We start from the raw sequence: 15,671 nt of genomic DNA, 5'->3' as shown, positions 1-15,671 counted from the left end.
TTGTAAGAATATGAGTAGGTTTTGTTAGAAGAAAAACAGCAAAGTTATGACTAAAAAATTTAAACTGTCTTTATTTCAGTGTGGTGAGGGGCACTTTGGCATTTATTATGATGATTTTGCATTGAATGTGTTTAAAATATTGAAACCATGAGCTGAGGAATGGCAGAAATAAAAAAGAGGCTAAGACTATTGTGTGTGTGTTGCTTTTTTTCCTGTGAAAGCATCCATAGCTAGGCCGGGTGCGGTGGCTCACGCCTGTAATCCCAGCACTTTTGGAGGCCTAGGCGGGCGGATCACGAGGTCAGGAGATCAAGACCATCCTGGCTAACACGGTGAAACCCCATCTCTACTAAAAATACAAAAAATTAGCCGGGCGCGGTGGCGGACGCCTGTAGTCCCAGCTACTCGGGAGGCTGAGGCAGGAGAATGGCGTGAACCCAGGAGGGGGAGTGAGCGGAGATCGCGCCACTGTACTCCAGCTTGGGCGAGAGAGTGAGACTCCGTCTCAAACAAACAAACAAACAAACAAAAACAAACAGAAAAGAAAAGAAACCATCCATAGCTATTATCCAAATTCAGTGATTACGGCACTGATCTATCTTCAGGTTTCCCTGAATTTTCCCCCCACGCTCTTTGGATGCTCTTATCCTAGACATCAGAGTTGAAGAACAGTAAGACAGTTGCCATACCTGAGCCGCAACAAAACACTTCCGTGTGTGTGTGTGTGTGTGTGTGTGTGTGCGCGCGCGCGCGCGTGTGTGTGTGTTCGGTTTTGTTTCTCTTTAGCGCCTTTGCTCTAAGACTGACAAACGTAGTCTTTCCTCACCATATTTGGATCATTGAAAAAAAAGGACACTACAATTGTAGACGTTTGTTTGTTCTTTGGGCCGGGCTTTAATTCATGATGGCATCTTGGGACTCTCTTGCACAGGAAAATAGAAGACTCTACCTGATTCCACCCTGTATCCAGGAATTCCATACTGGACTCACTTCCAACAAAGGACTACAAGGCTGTGTCTATTTTTCTTACTTCACTGTCTACTCATGTTTCTCCTTCAAGGAAATATGCGGAGAACAGGGTTTCAGTACGTGTGTCCTCATCAATTTCCATTGGAATAACAATTTTTATCCTTACATCACCTTCTTACATCACCTTAACAAGCAAGAAAATTATGTAGAAATGGATCTGTTGGATGTTATTTCAACCATATTTTATGTCACAGTTTTAGTATATTAAATGTACTTCTTTATATCAGGTCATTTCCTGTGAGTCATTTCTAACTTATTGGTGTGGAAGATAATACAGAAGAAAAGCAATTGATAAAGCTTGTCCATAGATACAGATAAAGATAGGAATCTGTTTATTGTTTCAACAAAACTTTATTCAGTATATACTATGAAGCAAGCAAGAATAGTTTGGGTGAAACTATGAATCAGAATCCTGGGTACATTTGGGGAAAGAAGCTAAAAGCCACCAAAAATAAGAAACGCATCACTACCAAAAACACACACAGCAATGTCACAATTCTGCCTAGAGCCAGCAGTAATTGTGAGAATTAAATTTCTCCCAACTTTAACACATTGAAATTAACAAAAATATTTTAGGGTGTCTTGGTTAGTAAAATGTACTAATTTAACTTATAACAAAATGTGTGATTATATGTAACTCACATCAAAAGCTCTCCATGAAAAGTCTGGTTTTAGCATGAAGCTGGCTCAAGATCACTACAGTTAAAAAGCCCTGAGTTTTGTAGCATATAATCGTAATAGATTTCTGTCACAGAAATCCATAGAGATGTGAGAAATTCCTTTCTCCACATAATATAATCTTCAATTTTATGAAAATGTTAGTTATCTTTAGACGATTAAGATGGAAATTGCTTGTATGAAAGTTCTACCACCTGAAGGTATTGGTTACCACTCGGAACACATCTCTATTTAAATGACGTATTAAACTCATGTCTGAAAAATATTTGTCCAAAAATGAAATGTTAGTGTAAAATGTTCATCAGGAACCTCATATCCATTATCTGAGGTTTTCTAAAAGCAATGATGGAATAAAGAGCTTTCAGCCCAGCCATCATTTTTAGAGAACAAATTATTTAATGCATGAAGCAAATATACTAGGAGGAATGCAAAAATTCCTGAGGTGCATCAGGGCTGGGGGACCTCTTCTTCTAAAGATTTCAATCACTTCAATTGAAAATTAACATATTTTATTACGGGGAATAGTTTACTTTCTAATGTAATTGATAAGGTTCATGGTTTACTGCCAGTTATACTTTCATTGTGTCATAGCTGAGGTTTATAATGGCATTCTGCAAGGATACCACTGACACCAGTACTTTGTCTTTCATAACAGCACTCAGGGGCATATTTTTAACACAGAATGAATCAGAGAATCACACCCATAACTCTGGGAATGTGATGCTGAAAATTGATTCTACTGAGTTCTACCCAGATGTCTCTTCACTCATAATCTAGAATAAAGAAAGAAGCCATTCATATTATGAATTGATTATTTTTGTTGAATCATAAATTAACAGATCTATATATGATATGCGAACTTAGGAATAAGTGATTTTTTGAAAAAGAATTTAAAACAAAATAAAGCTGAAAAATATTAATATAGAGATAAACCATGTAATTATTTGGAGCAGTAGGACATGAGGTTATATACCAAAATACTTGAAGATGGGGGAGAAGTCACATCAAGAAAGATCCTGGCATGAATCAACCTTAACTGTGACTGCAATTAATATGAAATAATTGAGTGTTCACTTTGGCAGCAGAGGAGTTAAAACACACACACACACACAATTCAATGTGAATGAGGTAGCAGATGTATGCAAGGCACGAATTTCCAGTATATGTAAAGTATTTTTAATCTTTGTACAAATTGAGAATGTTAAAATATGAATTTATTATGAAGAACAAATTTTGAGTGTAATAGATAGTGGCATGGCTGGAGGAAAATTTAAAGTCATTTCATTTATTCCTTCAAGAAATACTCACTATTCACCTGTTAGCTACCAAGCACTTGACTACAAGAGGATACAGTGGGTAACAGAACAAGAATGATATCTATGTTATGTGTTCTTTTTGATCTTCAATAGCTTCAGTTTTAGTGGAAATGGGAAATAGGTAATTAAAAAATAAATGCACATAATGTATAAAATTTTGGGGAGTGATAAGTGCTATTAAAACAGGAAGGTAAGGATCAGAGGTTTGTAATAAGTTAAGAGGAAAGGAATTTGTGGAGGGAGACATAATGCTGCCTTCATTAAATAGGATGATCAGGTAAGTTCTTATTAATAAAGTGATGTTTGAGCAAATACTGAGATGGTCATATGCATATCTGGGTAAAGAGTAGTTCATACAGAGGGAATAGTTAAGACAAAGTTTCTAAGGCAGGTGCACGCTTGGTATGTTCGTAGAGTATCAAGGAAGCCTAAGTTTGTGTACTGAGATAGTGTAGTATGGGTGGTAAGAGATGAGGTCAGAAAGGTAATTGAGTCCTTGTTAGCTAGGGCCTTGGAGCAACATAACTCTAAGTTAAGTGTGTAGCCACTTTAGGATTTGGAGCAAGAGTGACATATTATGACTTACATTTAAAAAGGTAATTTGACTTACTATAAAGAGTAGGATACAGGAGAAACAATAGAAAAATGAAAATAATTCTGAAGATTATGTTGCAGTGATCCATGTGGGAAATTTGGTGGTGACAATCAAAGTACTGAAAATGGTCATTTCCTAGTTACAGAGTATTTTGAAGGCTTAACAACCAGGTTTAACTGAAACTGGGTGTGCAGTGTGAGAGAAAGTGGAGTCAGGACTTCAGTGTCAATGTAAGCAGTTGAAAGATTGTCATTGCCTGAAATAAGTTAGTTTATAGGTGGAGAAGTTTGGCAGAGAAAAGCAGGCCTGCCAACTAAGGCATATTGATTTTGAGATATCGAGTAGGCATGTTCATAGAGTACTGAGTATGTGGTTACATACTAAGCCTGGATTTGGTGAGCAAGACGTGAACTGATGACATAAATGTAAATGTTATTAGCATATAGTTAGGAGTTAAGGGTAGGAATTGCAATCACCAAAAAAGAAACTATATATGTCGAAGATAAAAGGTCAAACTCCACTAAAATGTTTGTACATCAAAATTGCCACCTCAGACATTTCTTATTTAGAGGTGATAAAGAAAGTCACATATATATGGAGGGAGAAATAGCATCTGATTTTAATGGTAAACACATAATATTAAATAAACAATGCCACCATTCAAGATATGAAGCATTTTATAATATAAGTGTTTCAAAGGGCTTGAATTTGTAATTCCATGATTCAGTAATTAGGTTAAACAGGGTAAGTGAAAACATATCAAGAGCAAACAGATCATTTTAGCAGGAGCTTCAGATAGATTACACTGGAATAGAACTGTAACTTAAATTTAAGTTAAAAAGAACGTTGTAGAAAGTGAGGGTTCTCAAAATCTGGCTAGAATAATTTAACATAAAATTTAATCTTTATATTACAGTAAAATAATAGCTGTAAGGATAGTGAATGTTAAAGTGTAATAATATGTAGAATAATTAATTCTTATTTTCATACTCAATTCACAATAAAAGCAATAGAAATGCCAACAGAAACGTGCTAATGAAATAGAATGCGAATATTCAATCAACATAAAATAAGTCTCCACATTGTGTCATATAGGTTTTAAATATAAACAAAACTTACTTCAGTTAAACATTCAATAGTTTTTTGTGTTTTTTGTTGTTGTTGTTTGTTTGCTTGTTTTGTGAACAGGGAAGGTTGGGGAAACAGCTGTTTGGAAGTTAGCATTCTGTATTTGACTGGAGTTGAGTATCTGTACTAAGTGAATCTTTTGCACTGCAGCTGGCATTGTTACTGACTGAAGAACTATACTTTTTTTCCCCAAGTATCTGCATTCTTAGAAATGTGTCTCCCTGTTTTTTGTTTTTACCATATAGGTAATATTTAAGGAAATTTCTACCACCGTACATCAGAACAAATGAGTTTGTCATCATTAAAGTAGGTCCACAATATAAAAAGGAATTAAGGTCTAAAATATTCTGGTCCTTTTTCCACTTCCTTGTAATATAAAGGAAGGGTCTTACTTTTTAGATACTACATTTGATCAGCTGAAGAATTTAAATGTATTTGTAACTTCAAATTGTTAGATAAGTCTAGATCATCTTACTCTGCTTTCCAAACTATTAATGTTTGGGATTTATTTTCGTCTCTGAAAACATGGGTTTCTCTCCTCATAAGAATGCTGTTGGCCGGGCGCGGTGGCTCAAGCCTGTAATCCCAGCACTTTGGGAGGTCGAGACGGGCGGATCACGAGGTCAGGAGATCGAGACCATCCTGCCTAACATGGTGAAACCCCGTCTCTACTAAAAAATACAAAAAACCAGCCGGGCGAGGTGGCGGGCGCCTGTAGTCCCAGCTACTTGGGAGGCTGAGGCAGGAGAATGGCGTAAACCCGGGAGGTGGAGCTTGCAGTGAGCTGAGATCTGGCCACTACACTCCAGCCTGGCGACAGAGCGAGACTCCGTCTCAAAAAAAAAAAAAAAAAAAAAAGAATGCTGTTGTATCCTACTAGTGATTATGAAGAAATATTTGCTACAAGTCACAAGAACTATTATTGTGTTACACATGGTAGGAAACCAGGTGCAGAATAAACATCAACCATCGCTGTCAAGTAATATAAAATAGAAGTACAATTAGCTATTACAAGAAAGCTTTTAGGGAAACTTTCCAAATGGAAACCCAGTGCTTTGAATAACTTAATTAACTTCCTATGGGATCAAATCAATCACTGTTAAGTACCTTTCATATATAAGCATTGCCCACAGTAAGGTTCAATAAACGTTTTGTATTAATGCTAAAATTATTTATGCCTCTGTATTACAATATCTAGAGAAATGAAACTATTTGCTATATTAAAAAAGAACTTTTGTAATTGACCTAGCAACTGCTGTGATATTTAAAAAACTAATACTGAACGTGAATAGGGGAGATCTATTGAATGGTTTATTAGGGGTTAGGGACATAAAAACATTCCTCTGAGATATTGTTGTCATCTCTACAAATCAGTATGAAGTGAAAAGTTTTATTACATTCTATATATGCCTACATAATCATCTTATGACAACTTGAAACAGCCCCAGCAACCATAGAGAGCAGTTGTTTCGAGTCATTCATGAATACATTCATGTATTTATTCATTCATTCAACAAGAATTGGATTCCAACGATGTCCACAAATTACATGTCCCGATAGATGTTATCACCCTGTTTTTCAAGATAAGGTGTGCCAATTTAGTTCTCAAAACTAAAAAGGCTGAATGTATCAAAATAATAATTCGAGCTTTGGCTGCTGGACTCCAAGTTCCATACTCTTAAACACTACATTGTACTGGGGATAATAATAGTGAACAGTGGTTCTGTAATCTAGGAGTATATCAGGCCTGCTGTTAACAGCTGATTTCTTTTACTACTGAGATGGTACATAGCTACAGTCTACTTCGAGAATGGACTTAGGAATTTAGAGATAGAGTCACTGTGGCATTGATTCACCACAGTTTAGAACTGTTTGCTGTGCTGTGCTTAAAACAGTATAACGATATAACATGGGAAATGTTGGCAAAGTTCATAAGAAATACAATTGCTATTTCTAAGGTCATGTGGAAGAAGGTAGGCATTTTATGTTCACACGCAGAAGTCTGGGGCTCTCTGGACAAGTGTATGTTTATTGGCTGTCTATGTCAAACACCGCAGTTTTTCCAGTTCATGTGTTTTTACTTTTTCATCCCAATTACATTTTACATAGAGAGACACTTTAAGCAATATTTACTACTCATTTACTACTAGTAAAATACACTTGTGTTTTATGTCTATTTCAATTAATATTCAGAACACATCTAGGCATCTCCATCCCCATTTTAACAAAAAGAACAAAGAAAGTTTATTTAAATTACTCCCAGTGGCCAGGCGCACTGGCTGAGGCCCGTAGTCTCAGCACTTTTGGAGGCTGAGGCAGGTGAATCTCTTGAAGTCAGGAGTTCAAGACTAGCCTGACACATATGGCCAACAGGATGAAATCTGTCTCCACTAAAAATACCAAAAAATTAACTGAGCGTGGTGGCAGCACCTGTAATCACAGCTACTCAGGAGGCTGAGGCAGGAGATTCGCTTGAACCTGGGAGACAGAGGTTGCAATGAGCCGAGATGGTGCCACTTCACTCCAGCCTAGGTGACAGATCAAGACTCTGTCTCAAAAATAATAATAATAGGCCAGGCGCAGTGGCTCAAGCCTGTAATCCCAGCACTTTGGGAGGCCAAGACGTGCGGATCACGAGGTCAGGAGATCGAGACCATCCTGGCTAACCCGGTGAAACCCCGTCTCTACTAAAAAATACAAAACACTAGCCGGGCGAGGTGGCGGGCGCCTGTAGTCCCAGATACTTGGGAGGCTGAGGCAGGAGAATGGCGTGAACCCGGGAGGCGGAGCTTGCAGTGAGCTGAGATCTGGCCACTGCACTCCAGCCCGGGTGACAGAGTGACACACCGTCTCAAAAAAAAAAAAAAAAAAAAATTAAAAAAAAAAAAATAATAATAAAATAAAATAAAATAAAAATTACTCAGGGCCCAATTGGTGCTAAGTAGTGGAGTCATAATCAAACCTTTATTTATGCGGCTCAAAAGCCAATGGCTTCTTTTATTCAAGTTATTGAATTCCGTTTTCCATAATCTGATATGAATCTCTGAAAAAGAGCATAAGCTGCATCAGAATGGAGTTTAGTTTAGAACATTATTCCTCACTGGAATTTGATATCAGTAAGTTTTCTGGTAATGCCTTTTTAAAAATATTTTCTTTCATGTAAACAATTTCTGCGAGCCATTTAGATTAGATGACCACAGAAAACCTTGACATTTACCATTTTAAATGTCTTAGAACATTTGCTTGTGAAAGTACAGCCCTAATCCCAAGCAATACACACAATTAATGCGTTCCATGATGAAATTTTCTTATAAATCGCCTTTATCAGATTCTATATAATAGATAAGTTGGAATGTTTGTTAAACCTATATTTCCCCCTGTATGCTTATGCTTTTATGGTAAAGAAAATTCTACTACCATAATACATATTATTCATAGGAAAAGTAGAACTGACAAACATACTTCGATAACTGAAACCAACTGGAAAATAGAAAAAGGGAATCAGATTATTCTATTACATTGATACAACTTTTCTACATTATCTTTATTTAACTAAGGCAATATTTTCCAAGAATGTTTAGTCTTTGGCAATTTCCTCGCATAACATCACATCCTGGAAGACAGGGATGGAATGAAGGAAAGAAACAGCAAAGCAGCTTTATGCATTTCTAATAACAATGATAATAATTTGTTTGCAGGTTACACATTCCACTTAGCTTCTGATATACCATCAGCTATTTATTAGTTGGAATCAAACAGAACACAGAGTATGAGATTCCAAATAGAACATGAGTCCTTTATTCACTAGATATAAGCACTTCAAATAACTGCCAATATATTTAAATCGTCTGAAACAAAGTTTTCCTCTTGAGTAAAAGGGAGATACTAACACCTGTGTCATAGTGTTACTATATTCAATTTGCATTAAAAAAGTGCTTGAGAGTCCCATAGTACGCCTTCAACAAATGTTAGCATAGTGTTATAATGGTGGAAATTAAAGAAGCAACAGTTCAAACTTAGTTTTGAACCAATTGAATAATAGGCACAGGTGCAAAATGGTGAGAAACACATTTGTTCTTTTGTTCCTAATGAGGCTGGGTTTAGAGAACACAGCTTGAACTTGAGATGACCGCCACCTTCAGGCCTGGATATTACGACCCACCAGTGAGGAGAATGAGGTTTTACACCAGTAATCTGAGTCCGCCAAAGCAGACCAGGGACAAAGAGAGCAAACCAACCACTCTGATAACGTCTAACACCATCTCTATTCCTATGGCAAGGCGGGAATAGCACATGTTCAACCTTTTTTCATATTAATAAATATCCCTGCTTTCCATAGGGAGAATCTAGTGGTATGCAAAAGAAAAGAAACTGATTGCCAGGACTTTAAGGAAGGAATTCTTCATTTCTAGAATGGCTAAAAGGAAGAAAGACATAGTATAGTGCCGTGACTGAAGTCTCTGAAGCCACACTGCTGGAGTTCAATGACAACTCTACCAAACATTGCTGAGTAACATTCAGTGGGCCCCAAATTCAATTCACAGCAGGATGAAAGTAGCACATGTTTGTATAACACTCAGAAGAGAGCATAGCAGGGAACATGTTTTCCCCTACAGCTGATTTCTTTTATTCCCTATCTCAGTGAGGTAGAGTTTGCATACAGTTTTAGAATGCAAATATGAATAACAGAACCATTTCTTTCACAAGGTTTGGGGTAAAGTAAATACCGGTTACCTTCACAAATTCAGTGAATAGGAGAAAAGTAAAAGAAGAAAGCTTGTTAATGGAGTCAAAAGTTTTACTACTCACATTTAAACTTAAGAATTCTGAATGCTGTGATATACAATGGGCAACTTTAGTTAGAAGTTAATCTGTGTTAAAAACAAAATAAACACTTCGGTGTGGAACTGTCAAGCTTGAATTTAAATTGGTTTTACAGAGAAAACAGAGATACATCTGTAGCCATTTGATGATCTAATGATGCACATCAGTTTGCTTGAAAATCAGATGGGTTACTTGGAGAGAATGCATTCTAAGAGCAAATCAGGGAAGCAAATAAAAATAAGTAAATAGCGTGATGCATAGGAGAATAGACAGTGTGATTTTTGAGGACAGTGGTTGCCTTTAACTTGTATTTATCTATACAAGCTTATGATTCAAGCTTTAATCAACTTTAGTTGGTGACCCAGGGAAAAAGGGGGGGCTACCAGTTATTATTATTATTTGTAAATTTTCAGTAAAACCTTTTTTTGGGCATGCGAGTGCAGGTAATACTGCCATGGTGACACTCTTAAGGGAGTATAACTCAAGAAGGGGTATGCATCTTGCCCTGGTAACCTGAGAATACAAAGCAGCTTTGGGCCTTCGATGGCTCCCGGCAAACTTTGATACTGCTGATTATAATGGAAACCAGTGCTCACGCAGGGACAGCAATATTCAGTAAAGGAATCAATCATACTGAGGAGACTCAGCGGGGAAACTATCTTCTCACAAGAATTCCTAATCCAACCGTCAGAAGCCAAACGTTAAGATGTATCAATCATGGATCTGATACAACATGATACAAAAATCTGATAATTTTTGTTTTGTACTCAGTTGCCAAACAAAACACACAATGTCTTCGTTTTTTGATTGTTTAGGGCAAGATTGGGAAAGCTGTCAAAGAAATAAGTTACAGAGATCTCAAATGGAAATCAGTACTTATATCAAAAAATCAGTGACAAAGGTGAATTAATCATCAATCTGTCTGGCAAACTCAGTTAAACCACCTACAGAACAGTATTTCATGGCATCACTGTGTGTCATAACAAACTTTCAGATATGGCTAAAAATAATTTTTAGGGATTCACAATCCTGTCCTTCAAAGAAGCCTCTGAATGTCCTTGGTTCTTAGGCTGTGAAGTAAAGGAAGTCAGAGTTGAAGCATAGACAGTCTCAAATATGCTTATGGGAATGCGTGTTTTTAAAGGTATTCAGTCTGGCTCTCTCCTTTGTTAATACTGATCTCACAATTGCACATTTTTTCCTTTCCTATGTTTTAGTGGTCATTTTTTTTCATACTAATGTGATTGGCAATTCTTTTCAAGTATTAATACATGCTCATAAAAAGAACATTTTGGAAATCTTTAAATATTTATAAATAATAAAATTGGGAGTATTTGACATATTGTGCAGCAAACAAACACCAAAGTACTACATTTTAAATTCTGCTTTTCCAGTTTCTGAAGCATTTTGTGGTTTGCTGTGTTTCAGCAGCTTATAGGCATTTCTCTAAGATTTTCAAAAATAAATCAAAGGCAAGATGAGCTGTACTCATTACTTATACATAATAAATAACATTTTCTTGATATGAAAATTTTTCATGGCTTAGCCATAATTTATAAACCTTAGAATCAAATAAACTTCCACATCTTGTCAGGTTCCTTTACCTCATCATATTTTCTCCTTTAAAAATATTTTGCTATTAAAAGTGCAAATCAATTAAATGTATGGTGTATAAGTGTGCATGTGTGTAAATACAGAGTTCTTTCACAGCAGACCATAATTAGTGATTATTGACATATTATTTGTATCTATCCTGAGTCAAAAATGATATGAATTATGATTTTCTATGGGAAGTAAAACATGAGATATTTTAATACACAAAAACATTAAGAACTTGTTTAATGAAAGACATTCAATGGCTTAAAATGTAATTTTAAGTTTGGTAGTTGTTTCATATAGTGTGACAAAATTAAAACAGTGGCATGATGAATGCCACATGAACCCTTTCATTAAGAAATATTTTATAAAATCTTTTTTTTTTTTTTGAGACAGAGTCTCACTCTGTTGCCCAGACTGGAGTACAGTGGCGTGATCTCGACTCACTGCAAGCTCCGCCTCCCGTGTTCACATCTTTCTCCTGCCTCAGTCTCTTGAGTAGCTGGGACTACAGGTGTCCGCCACCACGCCTGGCTAATTTTTTTGTAGTTTTAGTAGAGACGGTTTCACCATGTTAGCCAGGATTGTCTCGATCTCCTGACTTCGTGATCCGCCAGCCTTGGCCTCCCAAAGTGCTGGGATTACAGGCATGAGCCACCACGCCTGGCCTATAAAATCTTTAAATAAGTTGAATTGGAACAATCTAAAATTTTTGGTACACATACCTTACCTACATCCAAGAGAAACCTAAAGTCTACCCAGGGACCAATTCTTCCCTGTTTTTAAGGGGATGGCGAAAATTTCTAGCTCATTCAAAACGTTATGTCCCTTAGGCATTATCTCTCCTGCTGATTTTTGTTTCTATTTTCTATGCACTGTGAGCCTGAATTAATGGGGCTCCCCTATTACATTTTCCTCTCATTTTTGTTGAAAACCTTATGTGTCTTTTGGCCACACTGATTTACCTCTAGTAGCTGAGTCTGATTTCTGGGTTCTTGGTGACTTCAGAATGGTTCTTTTATTTAATAAGCTGTTTTTGAGCCACCATGATGTGCAGTTAGAAAAACAAAAAAGATAACATATAAGACAGAATGCTTTTTTCCTTTTTTCTCTTAAAAATTGCATTTGCTTCAATTAGTGATGATTATGATACATAGTTCTGAGGCTGTACATGATCCACATTAACTCGCCAAGACATTCCCCTCCACTGAGCTAAATTTTAAAAAGTATCTTCCTGACTCTAGGCCCCTGACCTCCCTTTTCTTAGAAAACTTGTAAGTGCAAATTCTTTCTCTGAGCTTTAAATTACATACAAATCTTCTCTCAGTCTCTTGCTAGTTTTACAACCAAGGAATGTCTATTTCATGGGCCTAGGGGACATTTTTTTGGAATATAATAGTCTAAAAGTGTAGTGCTGCTTACTCTCAGTCTCTGTGGAAGGTAGGGGTCTAATTTTAACAAGTGCCAATTAGTAAATACAGATGGATGACCTAATCACAGGACAAATCTCTCTACCAAAGCCTTCTAGCACTTTTCACTAGCTCACTCCAGTGCTTAAAAAGCTTGCTTTTTGTTTCATGGGAGTTAATTTCAATATCTCTCTCCTATCATCTTGCTAATTTACTATGGTGCTACTTTTCTTTAACAGTTCTGGTATGCAACTCATAGGATTTGACTCATCATTGGATCTCAGAGAGCCTAGTACCCATAGCCTCAGGTGTATACCTTTAACTTTTGCCTTCCCAGATGATGGATTGATCAGGGAACTTATTCCTGAGCTATTGCTCTAAACTTCTGACCACTACAGGAATTGACTTTAATACCACACTGATGTGGTTTGGCTCTGTGTCCCCACCCAAATCTCATCTTGAGTTCTACTCCCAGAATTCCGTGGTGTTGTGGGAGGGGCCCAGTGGAAGACAACTGAATTGCTGGGGCAGTTTCTCCCATACTGTTTTTCTGTTAGGGAATAAGTCTCACGCGATCTGACGGTTTGATAAGGGGAAATTCGTTTCGCTTGGTTCTCATTCTCTCTCTTGCCTATTGCCATGTAAGACGTGCCTTTTGTCTTCCACCATGATTGTGAGGCCTCCCCAGCAACGGGGAATTGTAAGCCCAACAAACCCTTTTTCCTGTATAAATTACCCAGTCTTGGGTATGTCTTTCTCAGCAGTGTGAAAATGGGCTAATACACATGCTCTTATTGTAATGAGCTTTTGTTTGATTGAACTTTGTTTATTTAACAATTAGAGTTCTTTCTGATTGTGGAGACCATATATGTGATGACTGAATTATAGAGACATATAAGTGCTTACATAAATTAAATATTCCTAAACCTGTCAAAAAATTTTAAAGCTGAATTTTGAATACTTACAATGTATTTTTAAAAAATATTATAAAATCTTACCCAAATGTTTTACAATTTTAATTTCAAGTGAATCAGATAAATCTTTGGCAAATAAGACTACTTTAATATTTTTGATTTAATAAAAACTGCGGTTTTCTGAGTTCTCTCCATTCGATATGATACAAGTGTACATTTTAATTTTACTTGGGTTTAGTAGTAAATAGTATTTCTACCAGATGTTTAAAATTATTAAAAAATTTGATTTTAATCAAATTTTGTCATTATTTTGACGAATTTGTATTTCAACCCTAATTATGTTTTATATGTCTGCTTCAAAATAGTTTTCAAAAGTTTTTTGATAACTTGCAACATGAGACTTAGGACCAATTAAGTAATAGATATCCATTAAATATTTAGATCATTTCTAAATAATATAAACTACTGAAACATTCATTAGTAAGTATATGTGTAAGTTTATATACTTTTGACTGATGTTTACATGATACAGAGAGGCTAAAAATATTGGGTTTGTTAATAAACATGTTACTTTGGCCACATTTGCAGAAGGACAGGTCCCAAAATAACCCTGGGTGACCCCACCCTTCCTCTTCCCACTTCCGGTCTCAGGATAACTGTAGAATATGCTAAAAAGGTAGTGCCCTGATACAAGGAGGAACTATTCAGAGCAGCTCAGGTTTAGGCCTTGTCCCTCCTAGAACAGGATGTCCTACAATGCTTTAGCTCAGGGAAACAAGTGTTTCCCAGAGTATAAAATCCCAGAGTGGAATGCTTTGGGGATCCCTCAGCTGAAGTGTGAAGTGAGGCATGCACAAACGAGACTCCGTCTGCACTGGGCAGCTTTCCTGAGCCGCGGGGATCGGCTGATCATGGAGCCTGGGCGTCTGTTGATTCTTGCACTCTATCTGTGAGTGACAAATTGATTTGCAGAACCTGCTGTGAGAGTGTTCTGTCTCACTGTACTCATACTCTGGCATTTGAGTTTGTGCAAAATGTTTTTTTGCTCAGCCTCCTGAGTAGCTGGGACAACAGGGGCCCGCCACCATGCCTGGCTAATTTTTGTATTTTTAGTAGAGATGGGGTTTCACTATATTGGTCAGGCTGGTCTCAAACTCCTGACCTCAGGTGACCCACCCACCTTGGCCTCCCAAAGTGCTGGATTACAGGCATGAGTCACTGAGCCTGCCCTTTGTGCAAAATCTTCTAAGGAGGGTTTGGGCAAGACTTCCTGCCACATCAAGATACCTTGGCAGAAATTGGTGAGATGCTTAGAGTCTTCTCCTGGGGTTGGTAACCAGTGGAGCATGTTCCCCATTCAAGGGCTAATGGCAGTGTACTTCATATCTGCTAAACAAATTTGAAAAATAATAGCATAATAAATTTTAGACCTATAAATATTACAAGATCATATATTCATAAGCTTTATTAATTTGCTGTAGAGTGTTGATATAAAACAGTTCACAATGGTCTATTTCCTACTTTTGTCTGTAAAATATAAGTTATAACTAGTTAAAATTATAATCAATATATGTGAATGAAATGCCTAGAAATAATTATCACAAGGGAAAACAACCTTGTATTCAAAGGATACAAGAAGTTTATGATTTGCTTTGTTAAAGAAAATTATGAAAGTTATGTAGGATATGTTTTTGTTGCCAAAAAAGTAATTTTTTTTCTAAAGCAAAACGACGGGTTCCAGAATGAGAAAAGAATGTGCATGAAACCTAAATAGATATGGACAACCATAGAAGGTTTCTCAGGAATGAAATTTTATTTTGCACCTCCACATCTAGTTAAGATTGGATGAGTTTATTTGTTATTATTCTTACGACCTTTAGTATCAATAGTGTAATGATGCAAAACTAGAACTTGTTTTTCTCTCTCTTAAAATGACATTTTCTTGGATTATTGGTCTGCTCTTAACAAGAGATTCCAAAAGCTTTGTTTTCTTTATCTTCTGAGTTATCTGCCTAGAAAGCACAAGTTCTGTGTCATATTAGGATGATTTCCTGTGTTTTAAATTGACTTCATCAAGGATTTGATTACTTTAGTGAACTCAGTCTTTTGCTTTAAAAAAGAACTAAAGTTTATTGTTATTGTTTTATTGTTTTGAATCATGTTACCTCCTTGTTTGTTTTGA

This window comes from Papio anubis, chromosome 15 (assembly GCF_008728515.1).
Source record: "Papio anubis isolate 15944 chromosome 15, Panubis1.0, whole genome shotgun sequence".
Classification (NCBI taxonomy): Eukaryota; Metazoa; Chordata; class Mammalia; order Primates; family Cercopithecidae; genus Papio; species Papio anubis.
This window is presented reverse-complemented; position numbering follows the sequence as displayed.